The sequence below is a fragment of the Aotus nancymaae genome, unplaced genomic scaffold (genome assembly GCF_030222135.1).
Source record: "Aotus nancymaae isolate 86718 unplaced genomic scaffold, 86718_ANA_hifiasm-v0.15.2.pri h1tg000002l, whole genome shotgun sequence".
Classification (NCBI taxonomy): domain Eukaryota; kingdom Metazoa; phylum Chordata; class Mammalia; order Primates; family Aotidae; genus Aotus; species Aotus nancymaae.
Window position 1 is genome coordinate 17,182,541 of NW_026988413.1, and position 15,693 is coordinate 17,198,233.

The 15,693-nt window shown below is 47.8% G+C and overlaps 1 pseudogene; it reads right to left on the reverse strand.

Moving 5' to 3' along the window:
- Positions 1 to 1,311: 1,311 nt before the first annotated feature.
- On the reverse strand, positions 1,312 to 9,161 carry LOC135276790 (protein phosphatase inhibitor 2-like; annotated as a pseudogene).
- Positions 9,162 to 15,693: the final 6,532 nt, after the last annotated feature.

A 15,693-nucleotide genomic window follows, 5' to 3' on the forward strand; every position in this document is an offset into this window, starting at 1 on the left:
CTTCCCAACCTTGAACATGGGTACAGGTTGCCTGGGATCTTATTAAAATGCAAAGTTCAGGCCAGGGGCAATGGCTCATGCTTGTAAACCCAGCACTTTGGGTGGCTGAGGCAGGAGGTTCAATGGAGCCCAGGAGTTTGAGACCAGCCTGGGCAACACAGGGGGACCCTGTCTCTACAAAAAATTTAAAAATTAACTGGGCATGGGGACACATGCCTGTAGTCCCAGCTACTCAGGAGGCTGGGACGAGAGGATCTTTTGAGCTCCGGGGTTGGTGGGGGTGGGTGTTGGTTGGTGGGGGTTGGTGGAGCTGCAGTGAGCTATTGTGTAATATAATTGCACCACTGCACTCCAGCTGGGCGAGAGGGAGACCCTATCTCAAAAAAAAAAAAAAAAAAAAAAAAAGCAAGATTCAGATTCATTTGTCCTCTGGTAGGACATTTGATTCTGTATTTCTTCTTTTCTTTCTTTTTTTTTTTTTGTTTTTTTGAGATGGTCTTGCTCTATCGCCCAGGCTGGAGTGCAGTGGCGAGATCTCAGCTTACTGCAATCTCTGCCTCCTGGGTTCAAGTGATTCTCCTGCTTCAGCCTCCTAAGTAGCTGGGATTACAGGCGCCTGCCACCATGCCCAGCTAATTTTTTGTATTTTTGGTAGAGATGGGGTTTCACCATGTTGGTCAGGCTGGTCTTGAACTCCTGACCTCAGGTGATCTACCTACCTTGGCCTCCCAAAGTGCTGGGATTACAGGCGTGAGCCACTGTGCCTGGCCGACTGTATTTCTAAAAGGATTGAGAGACTGGTATCAACAAGATCTTTTTTTAGAGAGATCCAGGTATCTGGTAAAAGTAGCTTAGGCCTATCCAGTTAACCTACTGGGTTATTAACCGACAGAGCGGCAGTTCCCAAGGCCAGACCATGCTCTCGTGTGGGTCTGTGAAGTTCACCTGCTCACAGCACCTTTGAAGGTGATTTTCCCACCGCTGGGTGGTGACTGGAGCCTGAAGTTGGGCTACCCCAGTGAGTGATCAGCTGGTGACCATCTCTTACTGCCCACATGAGGGCCCCTGGACTGCCTGCCCCATAGAAACCACTGGAGACCTGGAGGCTGCTACGCACAAAGAGCCTGATGAGGGCATGAGGAGCCTTGCTTCCCTCTCCATCCGCAGGTGTGGGCGAACCTGGGTTTTCAGCAGTGCCTGCTGCATAAATAAAGTGGCCATTGCAGCTCCTCCTCGCAGGGCTCTGGAAGATACAGATGCCTGGAACTGTCTGAATGTTTGTGTCCCACACCAGATTCATATGTAAAAATCCTAACCCCCGATGTGTTCCCTCAGCAGTTCTGCCATGTGAGGACTCAGGGAGAAGCTGGCAGTCAGTGAACCAGGAAGAGAGCCCTCACCAGGCACCAATCTGCCAGCACCTTCATCGTGGGCTTCCCAGTCCCAGAACTGTGAGAAGTAAAGATTTGTTGTTGAAGCTGTCCAGTCTATGGGACTTTTTGTTAAAGTAGCCCAAACAGACTAAGACAATCCCCAAAAACCAAATTTGTATCAAGAAAACCATTATTTTGAGTGGGGGCTGGGTGTGGTGGCTCACACCTGTAATCTCAGCACTTTGGGAGGCCGAGTTAGGTGGATCACCTGAGGTCAGGAGTTTGTGACCTGCCTAGCCAACATGGTAAAACCCTGTCTCTACTAAAAATACAAAAATCAGCTGGGGTAAGCACCTATAGTCCCAGCTACTCCGGAGGCTGAGGCAGGAGAATCGCTTGAACCTGGGAGGCGGAGGTTGCAGTGAGCTGAGATCGTGCCACAGTCTGGGAAATAAGTGAGACTCTGTCAAAAATTGAAAGAAAAAAAAGAAAGAAGAAAACCATTATTTTGAGGGGGGAGCCAAACAAGTCATACATGACATGATTCCTTTCACAGAAACAGTGAAAACAAGCTGGGTGCGGAAGTGCATGCAGTCCTAGCTACTTAGGAGGCTGAGGCGGGAGAACTGCTTGAGCTCAGGAGTTCAAGGCTGCAACGAGCTATGATTATGCTGATGGGCAGCCACTGGGAAACATAGCAAGATCCCGTCGCTAAAACAAACAACAACATGGCCGGGTGTGGTGGCTCATGCCTGTAATCCCAGCACTTTAGGAAGCCAAAGTGGGTGGATCACCTGAGGTCAGTAGTTCAAGACCAGCCTGGCCAACATGGTGAAACCCCGTCTCTACTAAAATGCAAAAATTAGCTGAGCGTGGTGGCCCACGCCTGTAATCCCAGATACTCAGAAGGCTGAGACAGGAGAATTGCTTGAACCCGGGAGGTGGAGGTTGCAGTGAACGGAGATCACACCACTGCTCTCCAGTCTGGGCTATAAGAGGGAAACTCCGCTTCAAAAAACAAACAAAAAACAACAACAGTAAAAAGAGGCCAAACGAATCAATGCCTTGTTCCTGGGTTGAGACCTAGGTAGTAAAATATAAAGAGAGGCTGAGCATGGTAGCTCAGGCCTGTAATCCCAGCACTTTGGGAGGCCAAGGTGGGTGGATCAAGAGGTCAGGAGTTCGAGACCAACCTGGCCAACATAGTGAAACCCTGTCTCTACTAAAAATACAAAAATTAGCCTGGTGTGGTGGTGTGCACCTGTAGTCCCAGCAACCTGGGAGGCTGACACAGGAGAATCGCTTGAACCTGGGAGGCAGAGGTTGCAGTGAGCTGAGATGGCACCATTGTACTCTAGCCTGGGTGACAGAGCAAGACTCTGTCTCTAAATAAATAAATAAATAGAGTACAGAAAGTGATTAATAAATATACAGGATGGGAGTGTCCTCCAGGAACTAGAGAGGAAGATGGGGAGGAGCACCAGGACCTTCCAGGGTACCAGGAGAGTTCTGTGTCGTCCGTTGTGCATTGATTTTATCATGACTCTCCAACACTGTAGATACCCACGTCATATGCACTCTTTCACTTGCATGCAGTGTTCACAATTTAAAAATGAATATGCAATGCAACATCTTAGGTTATTATTTTATGCTGCAATTTCTTTTCCTTTTTTTTTTTTAGGATATTCCATATTTAAAATTTTTTTGACATGTTAGAGTAAGTTGCCAATTATGGTGTTTATTTGCAAGGACATTTTATTCTGAGATTCTGTTCCTCTTATTTTTTTTGGTGGTAAGATGCCCTTTCTTTTGATGGCATTTTAATAAAATGTTGGTGATAGTAATAGTATATTTGAGATTTAAAAACGAAAACCTCCCTTGTGTATTAGATAACAAATTGGCAACTAGAATTGATCCCCAGCCCGCTTCCTTTTTTTTTTTTTTAATTTTTAAAAATTTTTTGCAAGCAAGTGGAATTCAACCCCTTCCTTCTTTAAAAGGTGACATTTAAAAGACTGGGAACCATGGATGTAGGCAACTTTTCCTTTGGGAAAGGAAGATATCCAGCTCTAAGGAGTATGGAAAAAAAGAGAGAGAGAGAAAGAGAGAAAGAGAGAGAGAAAGGTGGGACTATGGCCTGGAGAAGATGAAACGGTTGTGTGGAATCTTCTCAAGCTTTTCAAAGAGGTGTTCACATTCTTGGATACACTGCATGTTAGTTTGATAATCTTTCTTGTGGTAATCTTTCTCTGAGACAAGAGTCTCACTCTGTTGCCCAGGCTGGAGTGCAGTGCCATGCTCTCGGCTCACTGCAACTTCTGCCTCCTGAGCTCAAGTGATTCTTCCACCTCAGCCCCCTAAGTAGCTGGGACTACAAGCATGCACCACCACGTGTGGCTAATTTTTGTATTTTTTGCAGAGACGGGGTTTCACCATGTTGCTCAGACTGGTCTCCAAATCCTGAGCTCAAGTGATCTGTCTGCCTTGGCCTTCCAAAGTGTGAGCCACCACACCTGGCCCTCTGTGATCTCAAAGGAGAGGGGAGGAGGGCAGGTGAACAGAAATGCCACATGTCATATTTAGTAAGACACCAGCAAGAAGAGCTGCACTGCAGCTTCATTCTCCCCAAAACAGAAATTGTAAGTACACCACCACCAAGCAGCAGTGCTCATGGAATCTGAGAGGTGGAAGAGAGTCTGGAGGGAGTATAGCAACTCTTATTATGACCTGCATTTCTTGACCTTTTTTTTTTTGAGACAGAGTTTCACTCTTGTTACCCAGGCCAGAGTGCAATGAGATCTCAGCTCACTACAACCTCTGCTACTGGGTTCAAGCAATTCTGCCTCAGCCTCCCGAGTAGCTGGGATTACAGGCATGCACCACCATGCTCGGCTAATTTTTTGTATTTAGTAGAGACAGGGTTTCACCATGTTGGTCAGGCTGGTCTTGAACTCCTGACCTCAGGTGATCCACCGCCTTGGCCTCCTGACGTGCTGGAATTACAGGTGTGACCCACTTCACCTGGTCCATATTAACCACATACTGTGTGAGTGTTTTAATAGACACCAGCTCATGGAATCCTCTCATCAACCTAAGAGGAGGTATTTATCCCCATTTTATTTTATTTTAGATTATGACTTATTATTTTGTGAAAGATACATATATAAGCTTTTAATCTTGGGAGTTATTTTATTTTAAATAATTTTTATTGATGCGTAATAGATGTACATGCTTTTGGGGTGGGAATAATTTTAGATATGCAGAAAATTTTCAAAGACAGTGTAGCGAGTTCCCATATGCTCTTCACCCAGCTTCCCCTAATGCTCACATCTTACATAACCATGATACACTTGTGAGACCTAAGTGATTAATAGTGATATGCTGCTCTTAACCAGAGACTTCATTAGGATGTCACCTACAACTCCTGTGCCCTGTGATTATTCAGGCAAGACTGCTAGTGGCTTAGAACCTTCAAGAATGAAGGTTTGGGTGATTCCACCAGGCAGGAGGCCATGACCTGCTGAGGGCTTGCTGAGGACAAAGGAAATGTGGAATGGGTGTTGGAAGGTAGTTATCAATGTCGACTGCAGACACGTGACCAATGGCAGAAATGAGGACTGTAGTAATGATTTTGATACGAATATGTTTGTATTTATGAATTAACTAAATATTTTCATTATCTTCCCCTCTTCTATCCCCTTAACATCTAACATAAGGCATGTTAATAGAAATTAGCTTTCTCTCTCATTATTTCAGTTATAGGGTCTCAAAGGGGGAGTGTGAATCAGCGAGGAAGAAGCTTATGATGTGTTTATGTACAGTTTAAAGAGTGATAATTTTAAAATGCACAAAAAGGGAGCATGAATCAGCTAGAAGAAGACAAAAAGGGAGTTTGCGTCTCTGCGGGGAAAGGGTGCGTGTGGGTTTGTGGGATAGCTGCATTCCATTAGGCGGAGGCATCACTTTGTTACTCTCCATAACTGGAGGATAAATATGGTGGAAAGAGGAGTGTGTGGGTGCCAACTCGAGAAGGGAGGGGTTGTGCTGACTTTAAAATGTATCAGCTGGCTGGGCGCAGTGGCTCATGCCTGTAATCCTAGCACTTTGGGAGGCCGAGGCAGGCTGATCTCGAGGTCAGGAGATCAAGACCAGCCTGGCCAACGTGGTGAAAAACTATCTCTACTAAAAATACAGAAAGTAGTCCCAGCTACTTGGGAGGCTGAGGCAGGAGAATCGCTTGAACCGAGAGGTAGAGGCTGCGGTGAGCTGGGATCATGCCACTGCACTCCAGCCTGGTGACAGAGCGAGACTCCATCTCAAAAAATAGGAAAGAAAGAAAGAAAAAAGAAAGAAAGAAAAAGAAAGAAAGAAAGAAGAAAGAAGAAAGAGAAAGAAAAGAGAGAAAGAGAAAGAGAGAAAGAAAGAAAGAAAGAAAAAGAAAGAGAAAGCAAGCAAGCAGGCAGTCTAGCTCCGTTGAACTCCCTTCTCAGAATCCCTTCCCCCTGTGTCTCCAGTTAGGGGACCCACAGGAGAGAACTGGAGGGTGGAAGTGAAGCAGTCACCATTTTGTATTTACCCATTGTCATTGAACCTGCAGGCTCCCCTCATCAGCGTGGATGGCAGCCCCGCCTGCAGCTACTCCACCTTCCCCTGATCCTCCCTCAGCGTCTTCAACTCCTGGGCCAGATGGGGCAGCTCCATGACAGTGGGCACTGGCTTCTTGAGGACAGTCAGACCCTCAAGGTCAGGGACAGTGAGACTGACACAGGTTCCAGTCCATGCTGCTGGGTTCCAACTTGTGCTTGCGGGTTACAGGCTGCCCTGCTCTTCTCTATTTATATCTATTTCCTCCTAACCACCTGCCCTGTGGACTTCACGCTCCAGCATCAGACATCCCATCCAAGAGGACAACATATACAATACTTGCTTAACCAGCCCCACAATTACTAAGATCAAATTTGCACAAGAAATGCGCATGCGTGTGCGTGCACACACACACACACACACACACACACAGAAATATGTATGCTAGCGGGTGTGCTTCTCTGATTAAACCCTTAATCGATACACTCATTCTGTGGATGTCATTCAGTCTTTTTTCTCCAACTACTCTGTCATTGCTCAATGAACTCACAAACAAAGGGGACATAGCAGCAGCGATAGAAGGGATGCATGGGGCTGAGCACAGTGGCTCATGCCTGTAATCCCAGCACTTTGGGAGGCCGAGGCTGGAGGATCACCCGAGGTCAGGAGTTCAAGACCAGCCTGTCCAACATGGTGAAACCCTGTCTCTACTAAAAATACAAAAATTAGCTGGACACAGTAGCACGCGCCTGTAGTCCCAGCTACTTGGGAGGCTGAGGCATGAGAATCGCTTCAACCTGGGCCAGGGAGGCGGAGGTTACAGTGAGCCAAGATCACACCACTGCACTCCAGCCTGGGCAACAGAGTGAGATTCCGTCTCAAAAAAAAAAAAAAAGGGATGCATGGTGCATGGGCTTAGCAGAGCCTGGTCTTCTACCCCCCAAGCCTGAACTGGCAACAGATTACAGCCCATACTGAGGCCCTAATATGGCACCATTCCCCAAGAGAACTGATCAGCTGCCTGCTGGCAAGTTAATTACATCAGGTCACCTCCATTATCAAAGGGGAAGTGCTTTGTACTTGCTGGAATACTTACTCTGGACACGAATTTTCCTTTCCTACCCACAATACTTCTGCCAGAGCCACAGTAAGTGGACTTGTAGAATGCCCTGCCCACCATCAAGGTAGACCATATGGGGTTACTTCTGACCAAGGAAGTTATTTCACAGCAAATGAAGTGGGTCAGCAGGCTCATGCTCGTGGAATTTGCTAGTCTTACCGTGTTTTCTACCACCCTGAAGCAGCTGGCCCAAGAGGACAATGGAATGAGTTTTTGAAAATTCACAGGACCATCTACTACCAGGATCATGACACCTTATAGAGCTGATATATGGTCTATGCTTTTTTTTTTTTTTTTTTTTTGCAAGTTTAACCTGATAATTTATTTGTGGGGGAAAAACCTAGTTCTGATGAGAGAAAATTCAGTCCTTTCCTTGTAAACGCAAAGAAACTCAACAGGAATTTTAACGGTTACAGTAGGCCAGAAAATGCAACAGTAACTCTTATAATCCTTTTCAAATTAAACAGACAAATCAAGCTGAAGACAAGTGTTAAAATACTATTTAGCCCAAATATTTGTCAGCCTATATATCCTGTTGTTCAACTGGCTTTTGATTTAAAAAACAAACCAAACTTTATAAGAGCTACCACCACATTTAGAGTGATGAAAATAAATTAGTTCCCCTCAAATATATTGTTTAACCTCGAAAGCATAAAAAGCTGTATATATATATTTTTAAAGCTGTATAATTTTTTTTTTTTTAGACGGAGTCTTGCTCTGTCACCAGGCTGGAGTGCAGTGAAATCTTGGCTCACTGCAACTTCCACCTCCCAGGTTCAAGCGATTCTCCTGCCTCAGCCTCCCAAGTAGCTGGGATTACAGGTGCTCACCAGCATGCCCAGCTAATTTTTGTATTTTTAGTAGAGACAGGGTTTCATCATATTGGCCAGGTTGGTCTCGAACTCCTGATCTCAGGTGATCCACCTGCCACCTCCCAAAGTGCTGGGATTACAGGCGTGGCCACCGTGCCCGGCCAAAAGCTGTATAATGTCTTATACGAATTGACCAGTGTTCTTACAAAAGTAATGCAGTTTAGGACTGATGATATTACACCGTATTTGTGGTAAAGTACGCGGCACAAGAACATATATATCAATTAGGTGTTTTCAGTCTAATCCATTTCTAAGGTTATCATTTAATTCTTGGTGATGTATGATCATTGGTATGTATTTTGGTCCTTAAGTCATGAATTGTGGAGAACAAGCAGCAAGGTATTATAGTAAGCGGGTTTATATCTAACAAACGATAGCAGCATTGAACCAATCGCTTCTGTGAACCTGGTGACTTGTTTTGCCATCGGTCGCTTGTAGTAGGTCCTTTGTTTTGATTCTTCCTTATTCATGCTTTCTCCATCTGTAGCCCCTAACGTTTCTTCATCTTTGTCATCATGATGTAGGTCTTTTGAAATTAGTTGTCTAGCTAATTTAATATCGAGTCCTTTGTTGAAGTGAAGCTTTCTTTTCATTTCAAATTGTGGCTTTTTTTTCTCATTCTTCAGGTGAGAGGTCACTGTCCTCTTGACTGCGTTCTTGTTCCTGGCCCCACACTTTGGCCGGGAGCTTCCAGCAGCAGCAGCAGCTAATTTCTTAGCTAAGCTCTATGGTGCCACGGCCTCAGTGGTTTCTGCATCACCGCACGGGTCGCCATCATCGCCCATCGCACTATGGTAGGGAGTGCTTGGTTCATCTATTTTCATGAAGCCATGGTCTTTGTCTGCTGGATGATATGTCGCCAGGAGATTCCTTTCATCCCACTTCTGGGGTTTCTTTGCTCAGCTCCTCTTCGACACCTTCGCGGGGCTGTTCGGCCGATGCCACCATAGAGGAAGTCGTAGAGGTCTTGTTCTTCAGGATCCCCTTGATGGGCCGGTGCCCGGCGCTCTGGGTCTCTGCTCGGGGTCGCTGCTTGGCGCGGGCTCCGCGAAGAGAAGGATCAGGAACTAGCTGAGAGCCAGGCAGCCGCGGAGCCCGCTCAGGGCTAAAGCGGTCTCACATGCTGTATCGTAAACGGCTACCGGAGTGATTGTCATGACACCACGACCCCGACACCAGAGCCAATGCTGAGCGGGTGGCGGCTCCTCGCATGCCCTTCGCGGCCAGCACTTTACCCGTGGTCTATGCTTTAAATCAGTGACCAAGATATGACAGTATTTCACCCATAGCCGGGTTTCCTGGGGCCAGGGGTCAGGGGGTGGAGAAGGGAGGGGTCTCTCTCATCACTACCTGTAATTATGCACCTATGGTATTTTTCTTTCCCATGCCTACAACTTCAGGTTCTGCTGGGCTTGAAGTCTTAGTTCCCAAAAGAGGAATGAATCTACCAGGGAGCGTAGCAATGTTTCCATGAAACTGGAAGTTCAGGCCAGGCCCAGTGGCTCCCAGCTGTAATCCCAGCACTTTGGGAGATCAAGGCGGTTGGATCACTTGAGAGGAGTTCGAGACTAGCCTGGCCAACATGGTGAAATCTCGTTTCTACTAAAAATACAAAATAAAATAAAAGGCCACCATACCCAGCCTGACCTTGGCACTTTTGAAGAGTTCAAACCAACTAGTTTGTAGAATGTCCCTGTACTTGGATTTTTTAAATGTGTCCTTAGGTTAAACTCAGGTTCTATGTTTTGGGCAAGAATACTAGAGATCTGATATGGCTCCCTTCTCAGTGCGTCCCGTCAGAGATGTCTCCTTCCTGGACTTGGCTGGCTTTGGTTCCCTGGATTAGGTGACATCTCTGAGTTCACTGCAAAGTCTTTATTTTTCCCCTTTGGAATCAATAAATATCTTATGGAGAGATTCTTTGAAACCCTGCAATTATCCTGTTTCCCACCATGCTTGTCCGCTGCTTCTGGCATCGGTGGATGGTTCTTGAGCAGGCCCTGTTTCAGGCACTGGGCATTAGCAACTCCAGCTGTGGGTTTCTGCTGTCCCTTTTGAGATATTTTTTCCTTTTTTCTTTTTTTTTTTGAGACGGAGTCTCGCTCTGTTGCCCAGGCTGGAGTACAGTGGCACCATCTTGGCTCACTGGAACCTCCGCCTCCCAGGTTCGAGTGATTCCCCTGCCTCAGCCTCCTGAGTAGCTGGGACTACAGGCACCCACCACCACGCCTGGCTAATTTTTGTATTTTTTGTAGAGACTGGGTTTCACCATATAGGCCAGGATGGGCTCTAACTCCTGACCTTTGTGATCTACCCACCTCAGCTTCCCAAAGTGCTGGGATTACAGGTGTGGGCCACCGCACCCAGCCCTTTTCGAGAACTTTTGAAGTGTGGGTGACTGAGTTGGCTGTACCTAACCAGGCCAACAGCAGTCATTTGCAGGCAATGGCTACAGCTGCTCCTGCCATTCAGCACCTGGTTCTGGGATAGGGCCTGTGGGGTGGGGGTGGGGGTGGGGGTTGGGGTTCTTTGGAGGGCACCCACGGGCTGAGCTGCATCTTCACTCCCATCTGCCCCAGGACTGGGAGCTCCCCAAGGGACCTCTAAGAGTTTTGTCCATTTTCCTGCCTGTCCTGGTGGAGTAAGGATGGGATTAGGAATCGTGTTCTTCTTCAGCACCTGCTCTGCCCTGCCCCACCTGAGGGTCTTTTCCTTCTTGGCCATCCCTCTCTGGTGTCTAGAGCACATAGTTGTTATCTAACAGGGTATCTCACTTCCCTGTTAGGCTCTTGCTAGTGAAGTTGTGGACTCAGCATAACTCCATCTGCAAATTTCATCCATTTATTGGGAAAGATCATGTATTTACAGGTTCCAGGAATTCAAATGTGGGAATCTTTAGGGAGGCCATGATACTGCCCACCACAAGTGGTTGGGGCAGGGTGCAGTGGCTCACGCCTGTAATCCAGCACTTTGGGAGGCCAAGGGCAGTGGATCACTTGAGGTCAGGAGTTTGAGACCAGCCTGGCCAACATGGTAAAACCCTATCTCTACAAAGAATACAAAAATTAGCTGGGCATGGTGGCAGGTGTGTGTGGTCCCAGTTACTTGGGAGGCTGAGGCATGAGAATTGCTTGAACCTGGGAGGAGGAGGTTGTACTGAACCAAGATTGAGCTACTGCATTCCAGCCTGGGTGACAGAGCGACACCCTGTCTAAAAAAAAAAAAAAAAAAAGTAAGTGGTAGGCCAGGCGCAATGGCTCATGCCTGTAATCCTAGCACTTTTGGAGGCCAAAGCAGGCAGATCACATGAGGTCAGAGGTTTGAGACCAGCCTGGCCAACATGGTGAAACCCTGCCTCTACTAAAAATGCAAAAATTAGCCAGCCATGGTGGTGATCACCTGTAATCCCAGCTACTCGAGAGGCTGAGGCAGGAGAATTGCTTGAACCCAGGAGGCAGAGGTTGCAGTGAGCCAAGATCGTGCCACTGCACACCAGCCTGGGCAATAGAGTGAGACTCCATCCCAAAAAAAAAAAAAAGGTAAGTGGCAAAATCGGGATTCCAACCCAGGCAGTCTGGTCCCAGCCTGCTGTCAGTCACCACACTGCACTGCCTCTCAGCCCTTAGAAGCCTCTCTCCAGGATGTCCCTGAGAAATGGCCAGTTTCGGCATGAACGTCCCTCTGCAGGGAGTGTTCCCCCAGGAACTAGTGCATTAGTTCAGGGTGCTCCAGAAAAACAGAACCAATAGCATGTGTGTATGTTCTCTGTATAGATACACAACACACACACACACTTCTTTGGAATGGGTGATAAGCCTCACTACCCATCATTAAAGACTATAACTGAAGTCCTGTTGAGTCGGGGTAGGGATAGGGTGTGGAGCATCTGGCACAAGCGATTTTGTTCCAGGTGGTCTTGACTTACGCAGTAACTGGGATCCTAAATCAGTGCCCGTGAATGAAATTTTAGAAAGCAATGCAGAGAAGTTCTTTTGCAACATGAATAAAACCTGAATTTTCAAGTGTCCAGCATTGAACCCACCTGGATTATCACCTCAAGGGATTTCCACTATTTCACTGCATTCAAGCTAGGCATAATAGTTCATAAGTGCATTCTGAAAATGACTTTTTATTGTCACAGTTTAAAAAACAAAAGGAAAACTTAAAGTATATTAATAAAAGTACCACCACTAGGCTGGGCACAGTAGCTCACGCCTGTAATCCCAGCACTTTGGAAGGCCAACGTGGGAGGATCACGAGGGATTTGCATGTAGGATTTTGCATGTGGTTGCCATCAGATGCTGGCCAGGCCTTGAGCCATCTGAGGAACCTGCTGGCTGGACATCCGAGTGGCTCACTCCGTGGGCTGCAGAGGTGGACTGTCAGCTGGGAGCCAAGCTGGGCTGTCAACCTGGACACCTACTTGTGGCCTCTCCATGTGGCCTGGGCTTCTCAACATGCCAGCTGGGATCTGGAAGGAGCTCTTCAAGAGGAGAGTGTTGGCCGGGCACGGTGGCTCACGCCTGTAATCCCAGCACTTTGGGAGGCCAAGGCAGGTGGATCATGAGGTCAGGAGATCAAGACCATCCAGCTAACATGGTGAAACCTTGTCTCTACTAAAAATACAAAAAATTAGCTGGGTATGGTGGCAGACACCTATAGTCCCAGCTATTCAGGAGGCTGAGGCAGGAGAATTGCTTGAACCCGGGAGGTGGAAGTTGCAGTGAGCTGAGGTTGCACCATTGCACTCCAGCCTGGGAAACAAGAGCGAAATGCCATCTCAAAAAAAGAAGAGTGTTCCAAGGAGCAGGAAGCAGAGGCTGTCAGGCTGGTTGAGGGCTGTGTTTGGAACTAGCACTGTGTCTAGCGCCATATTCTGTTGGTCCAAGCAGTCACAAGGTTCCTGGAGTCAAGGGGCTGGAGAAAGAACACGTGGGACAGAAGAGATTGCTGCAGTACCCCTGGGAAACCTCTCCATGGGAAGGGGATGGTAAGTAGTGAGGAAGGTCTCTGAAGGGAAGGACTCTCTGATAAGGTGGCCTTTGAGCACAGGCCTGAGGGGAGTGAGGAAGTGAGTCGTGGGGGTATCTGGGGAAGAGGGCTCTAGGCTGAGGCAGAGCAAGGACAAAGGCCCCGAGGCGGGAGCATGGCTGACCCCGTGAGGAGCGGCGCCACGCTGGTGCTGGGACCACTGTCAATGCCCATGCATGTGGCATGGCCTTTCCTTCCCTGTCCTGAGACCACTGGTGCTCTTGCCTGCACGTGTGCCCTTTGCTCCTTGATCTTCACTAACCATGAGTCCTTGCCAAGAAGTCACCCTTCTCAATCCAGAAGGCAGGTGCCAACCAGGTCACCTGCATTGCTGTGTCTACTGCCATCTAACTCAGTGCCCGCATCATAGCCCTGAGGACACAGCACTCCTGACTCTCAGGTCAGGCCATCAGGGCCTCAGCACATAAACTGAGCAATAGCTCCGAGCCCAGGAGGCCCAGGTGCCCTTTGCTGGGACTGCAGCTTGTCCCTGACCCCTGCCTGGCTCTGACCAGGCCCCTTCTCTGGGGCTGAACTCTAGGCCCACAGTCCATCTCACTGGCTGCTGAGCCCCACCTCACACAGCTGGATGATTACAAACCATAACGGACCCCAGCCGGGCTCTGGGCTCCCTCGGGTCCCCAGCCACCTGTCTAATTTGCCACCCAAAGGTGAACCACTGTAGTGGTGGTTGTACAGTGGTGAGGGTGCCAATTTAAGAGCCTGACTTTGTGGATTTGGATGGAGTTCTGCCACATACTTGCTGTGTTACCTTGAACAGGTAATTTCACCTCCATGTACTGCTTTCATCTTTAATAGAGGGCTGTTACTGCATCTTGAAAATATTACAAAGAGGTCTTAAGAATTGCCTGCCATCTTGTTTCCATAGCTGGTCAACTCAGATCTTCATCAGCCTGCTGAACTTTTCTTGCTGTGGAGATTTAGATACCATCCAAAGCTTTCTTGCTGTCCTTGTCGTGACCTGTGGAATCAAAGTGGCAAACTGAATTTGATAACAATGCTTAATGTTGTTTCCTTCAAGAATTAACTGATCATTCATCTTTCTGGGCTTAAGATGTTGAAAAAGCAATGCCTGGTCTCATGCAAACCCTGATGATGTATCGGAAGCCCAGGGGAGCACCCCAACTACAGGCAGTGTCGCCAGTTCCTTCCTATCTCCCACCGTTTGTCAGCCTGGAGCCTCCTCCTTTCCTTTCCAAGGAGAGCGAGTTCAGCATTGATGTGATGCAATCCCTCCACAGGGTTCTTCTGGGACCCTTCCCAATCCCTGTCTGTCCCTTCCTAGTGAGGCTGACGGTTTCTGGAATGCTGATGGTCTGATTGCTGAGAATGACTTTCATTCTCACCACAGATGGGGCCAAGGGAGAACTCCTGGTTTTGCTTCTGTTTCTCCAACCATAAAATGGGACTTATCAGTTCTGATCTCATAGGTTTTCTGGGAGAATTCATTTGAGTTCCTGCGCATGAAGAGCTCAGAAGGGCGCCCGGCAGGCAGAAGGTGCTGCTTTGGTTCTAATGATGCTACTGCATGAGAGTCTGTGACTCTTGGGCAAAACCTCGGATAGTCTTCTGCTGACCCAGAGCTGGGCCCTGCAGCCAGATCCCACCTGAAGGCCCCATGTCCACCTGGGCCTCTCAGGTGGCTTTCCCTTCTTGGTTGACCCCACCAGCTGGATCATCCCCATTGACCACCTGCTTCGGCTCACTGCAAGCTCCGCCTCCCAGGTTCAAGCAATTATTGGCCTCAGCCTTCCAAGTAACTGGGACCACAGGTGTGTGCCACTGCATCCGGCTAATTTTTGTATTTTTAGTAGAGACTGGGTTCAACGATGTTGGTCGGGCTTATCTTGAACTCCTGACCTCAAGTGATCCACCCACCTTGGCCTCTGAAAGTGCTGGGATTACCGGTGTGAGCCACCGTGCCCGGCCCATCTAACTTATTCTTAATGAAATCCCACTAAAACTATAGCAAAGAGATTTAAAAGTTAGTGTGCAAACCCATAAGGAGGGTGAAAAGGCAGACCTGGGAAACTGAGTCATAGTTGGCCAGTGGAAGGAGCAAAGAACCAATGTCATTTACCCTGCTGAATTCTCAAGAGGTACAGGAACAGGCAGGAGTAGGGACCTCTGAAGGTGGGGTGAAGTTGAGAAGGGGGGAGCCCTGGGGGCCATCTTGGAGGCTGCTGACCCAAACCATGTGAACAAATGCAGTGCACTTACCCAGCCCTCTCCCTTTGGTGGGCCCAATGTCTTGCCTACATAGGTGCCCTAATCCAAGTGAGCCCTGGGTTTCCCAAGACTTGGTGTACCCCGTCTTTCTCAGAAGGGGCTCTGAACACGCTTAGGGAAGCTGAAGCCATTTCATGACCTGAGACCCCATTGGAATATCTCATCCTGGAAGCCTTCATCTTGAAGTGGCAATGAGGCCCTGACCTTATTTAACTGGCCTTGTTGTTCATACCCAGCTTTTGAAAACTCAGCATTGTTTGGTTAGGAATATACAGTGAGGTGATTAAAAAACAAAACAAACAAGAAAACCGATTTCAATTGTAAGAAAATGATGAACACAAAAGTAACCCGAGTGGTCGCTTCTTTGGGAAGAGAGGAGGATGTCATTAAGGAAGAACTCACATGGGAATCTGCAGCAGGTTGAATTATGCCCCCGCAAAGATATATTCAAGTCCTAACCCCT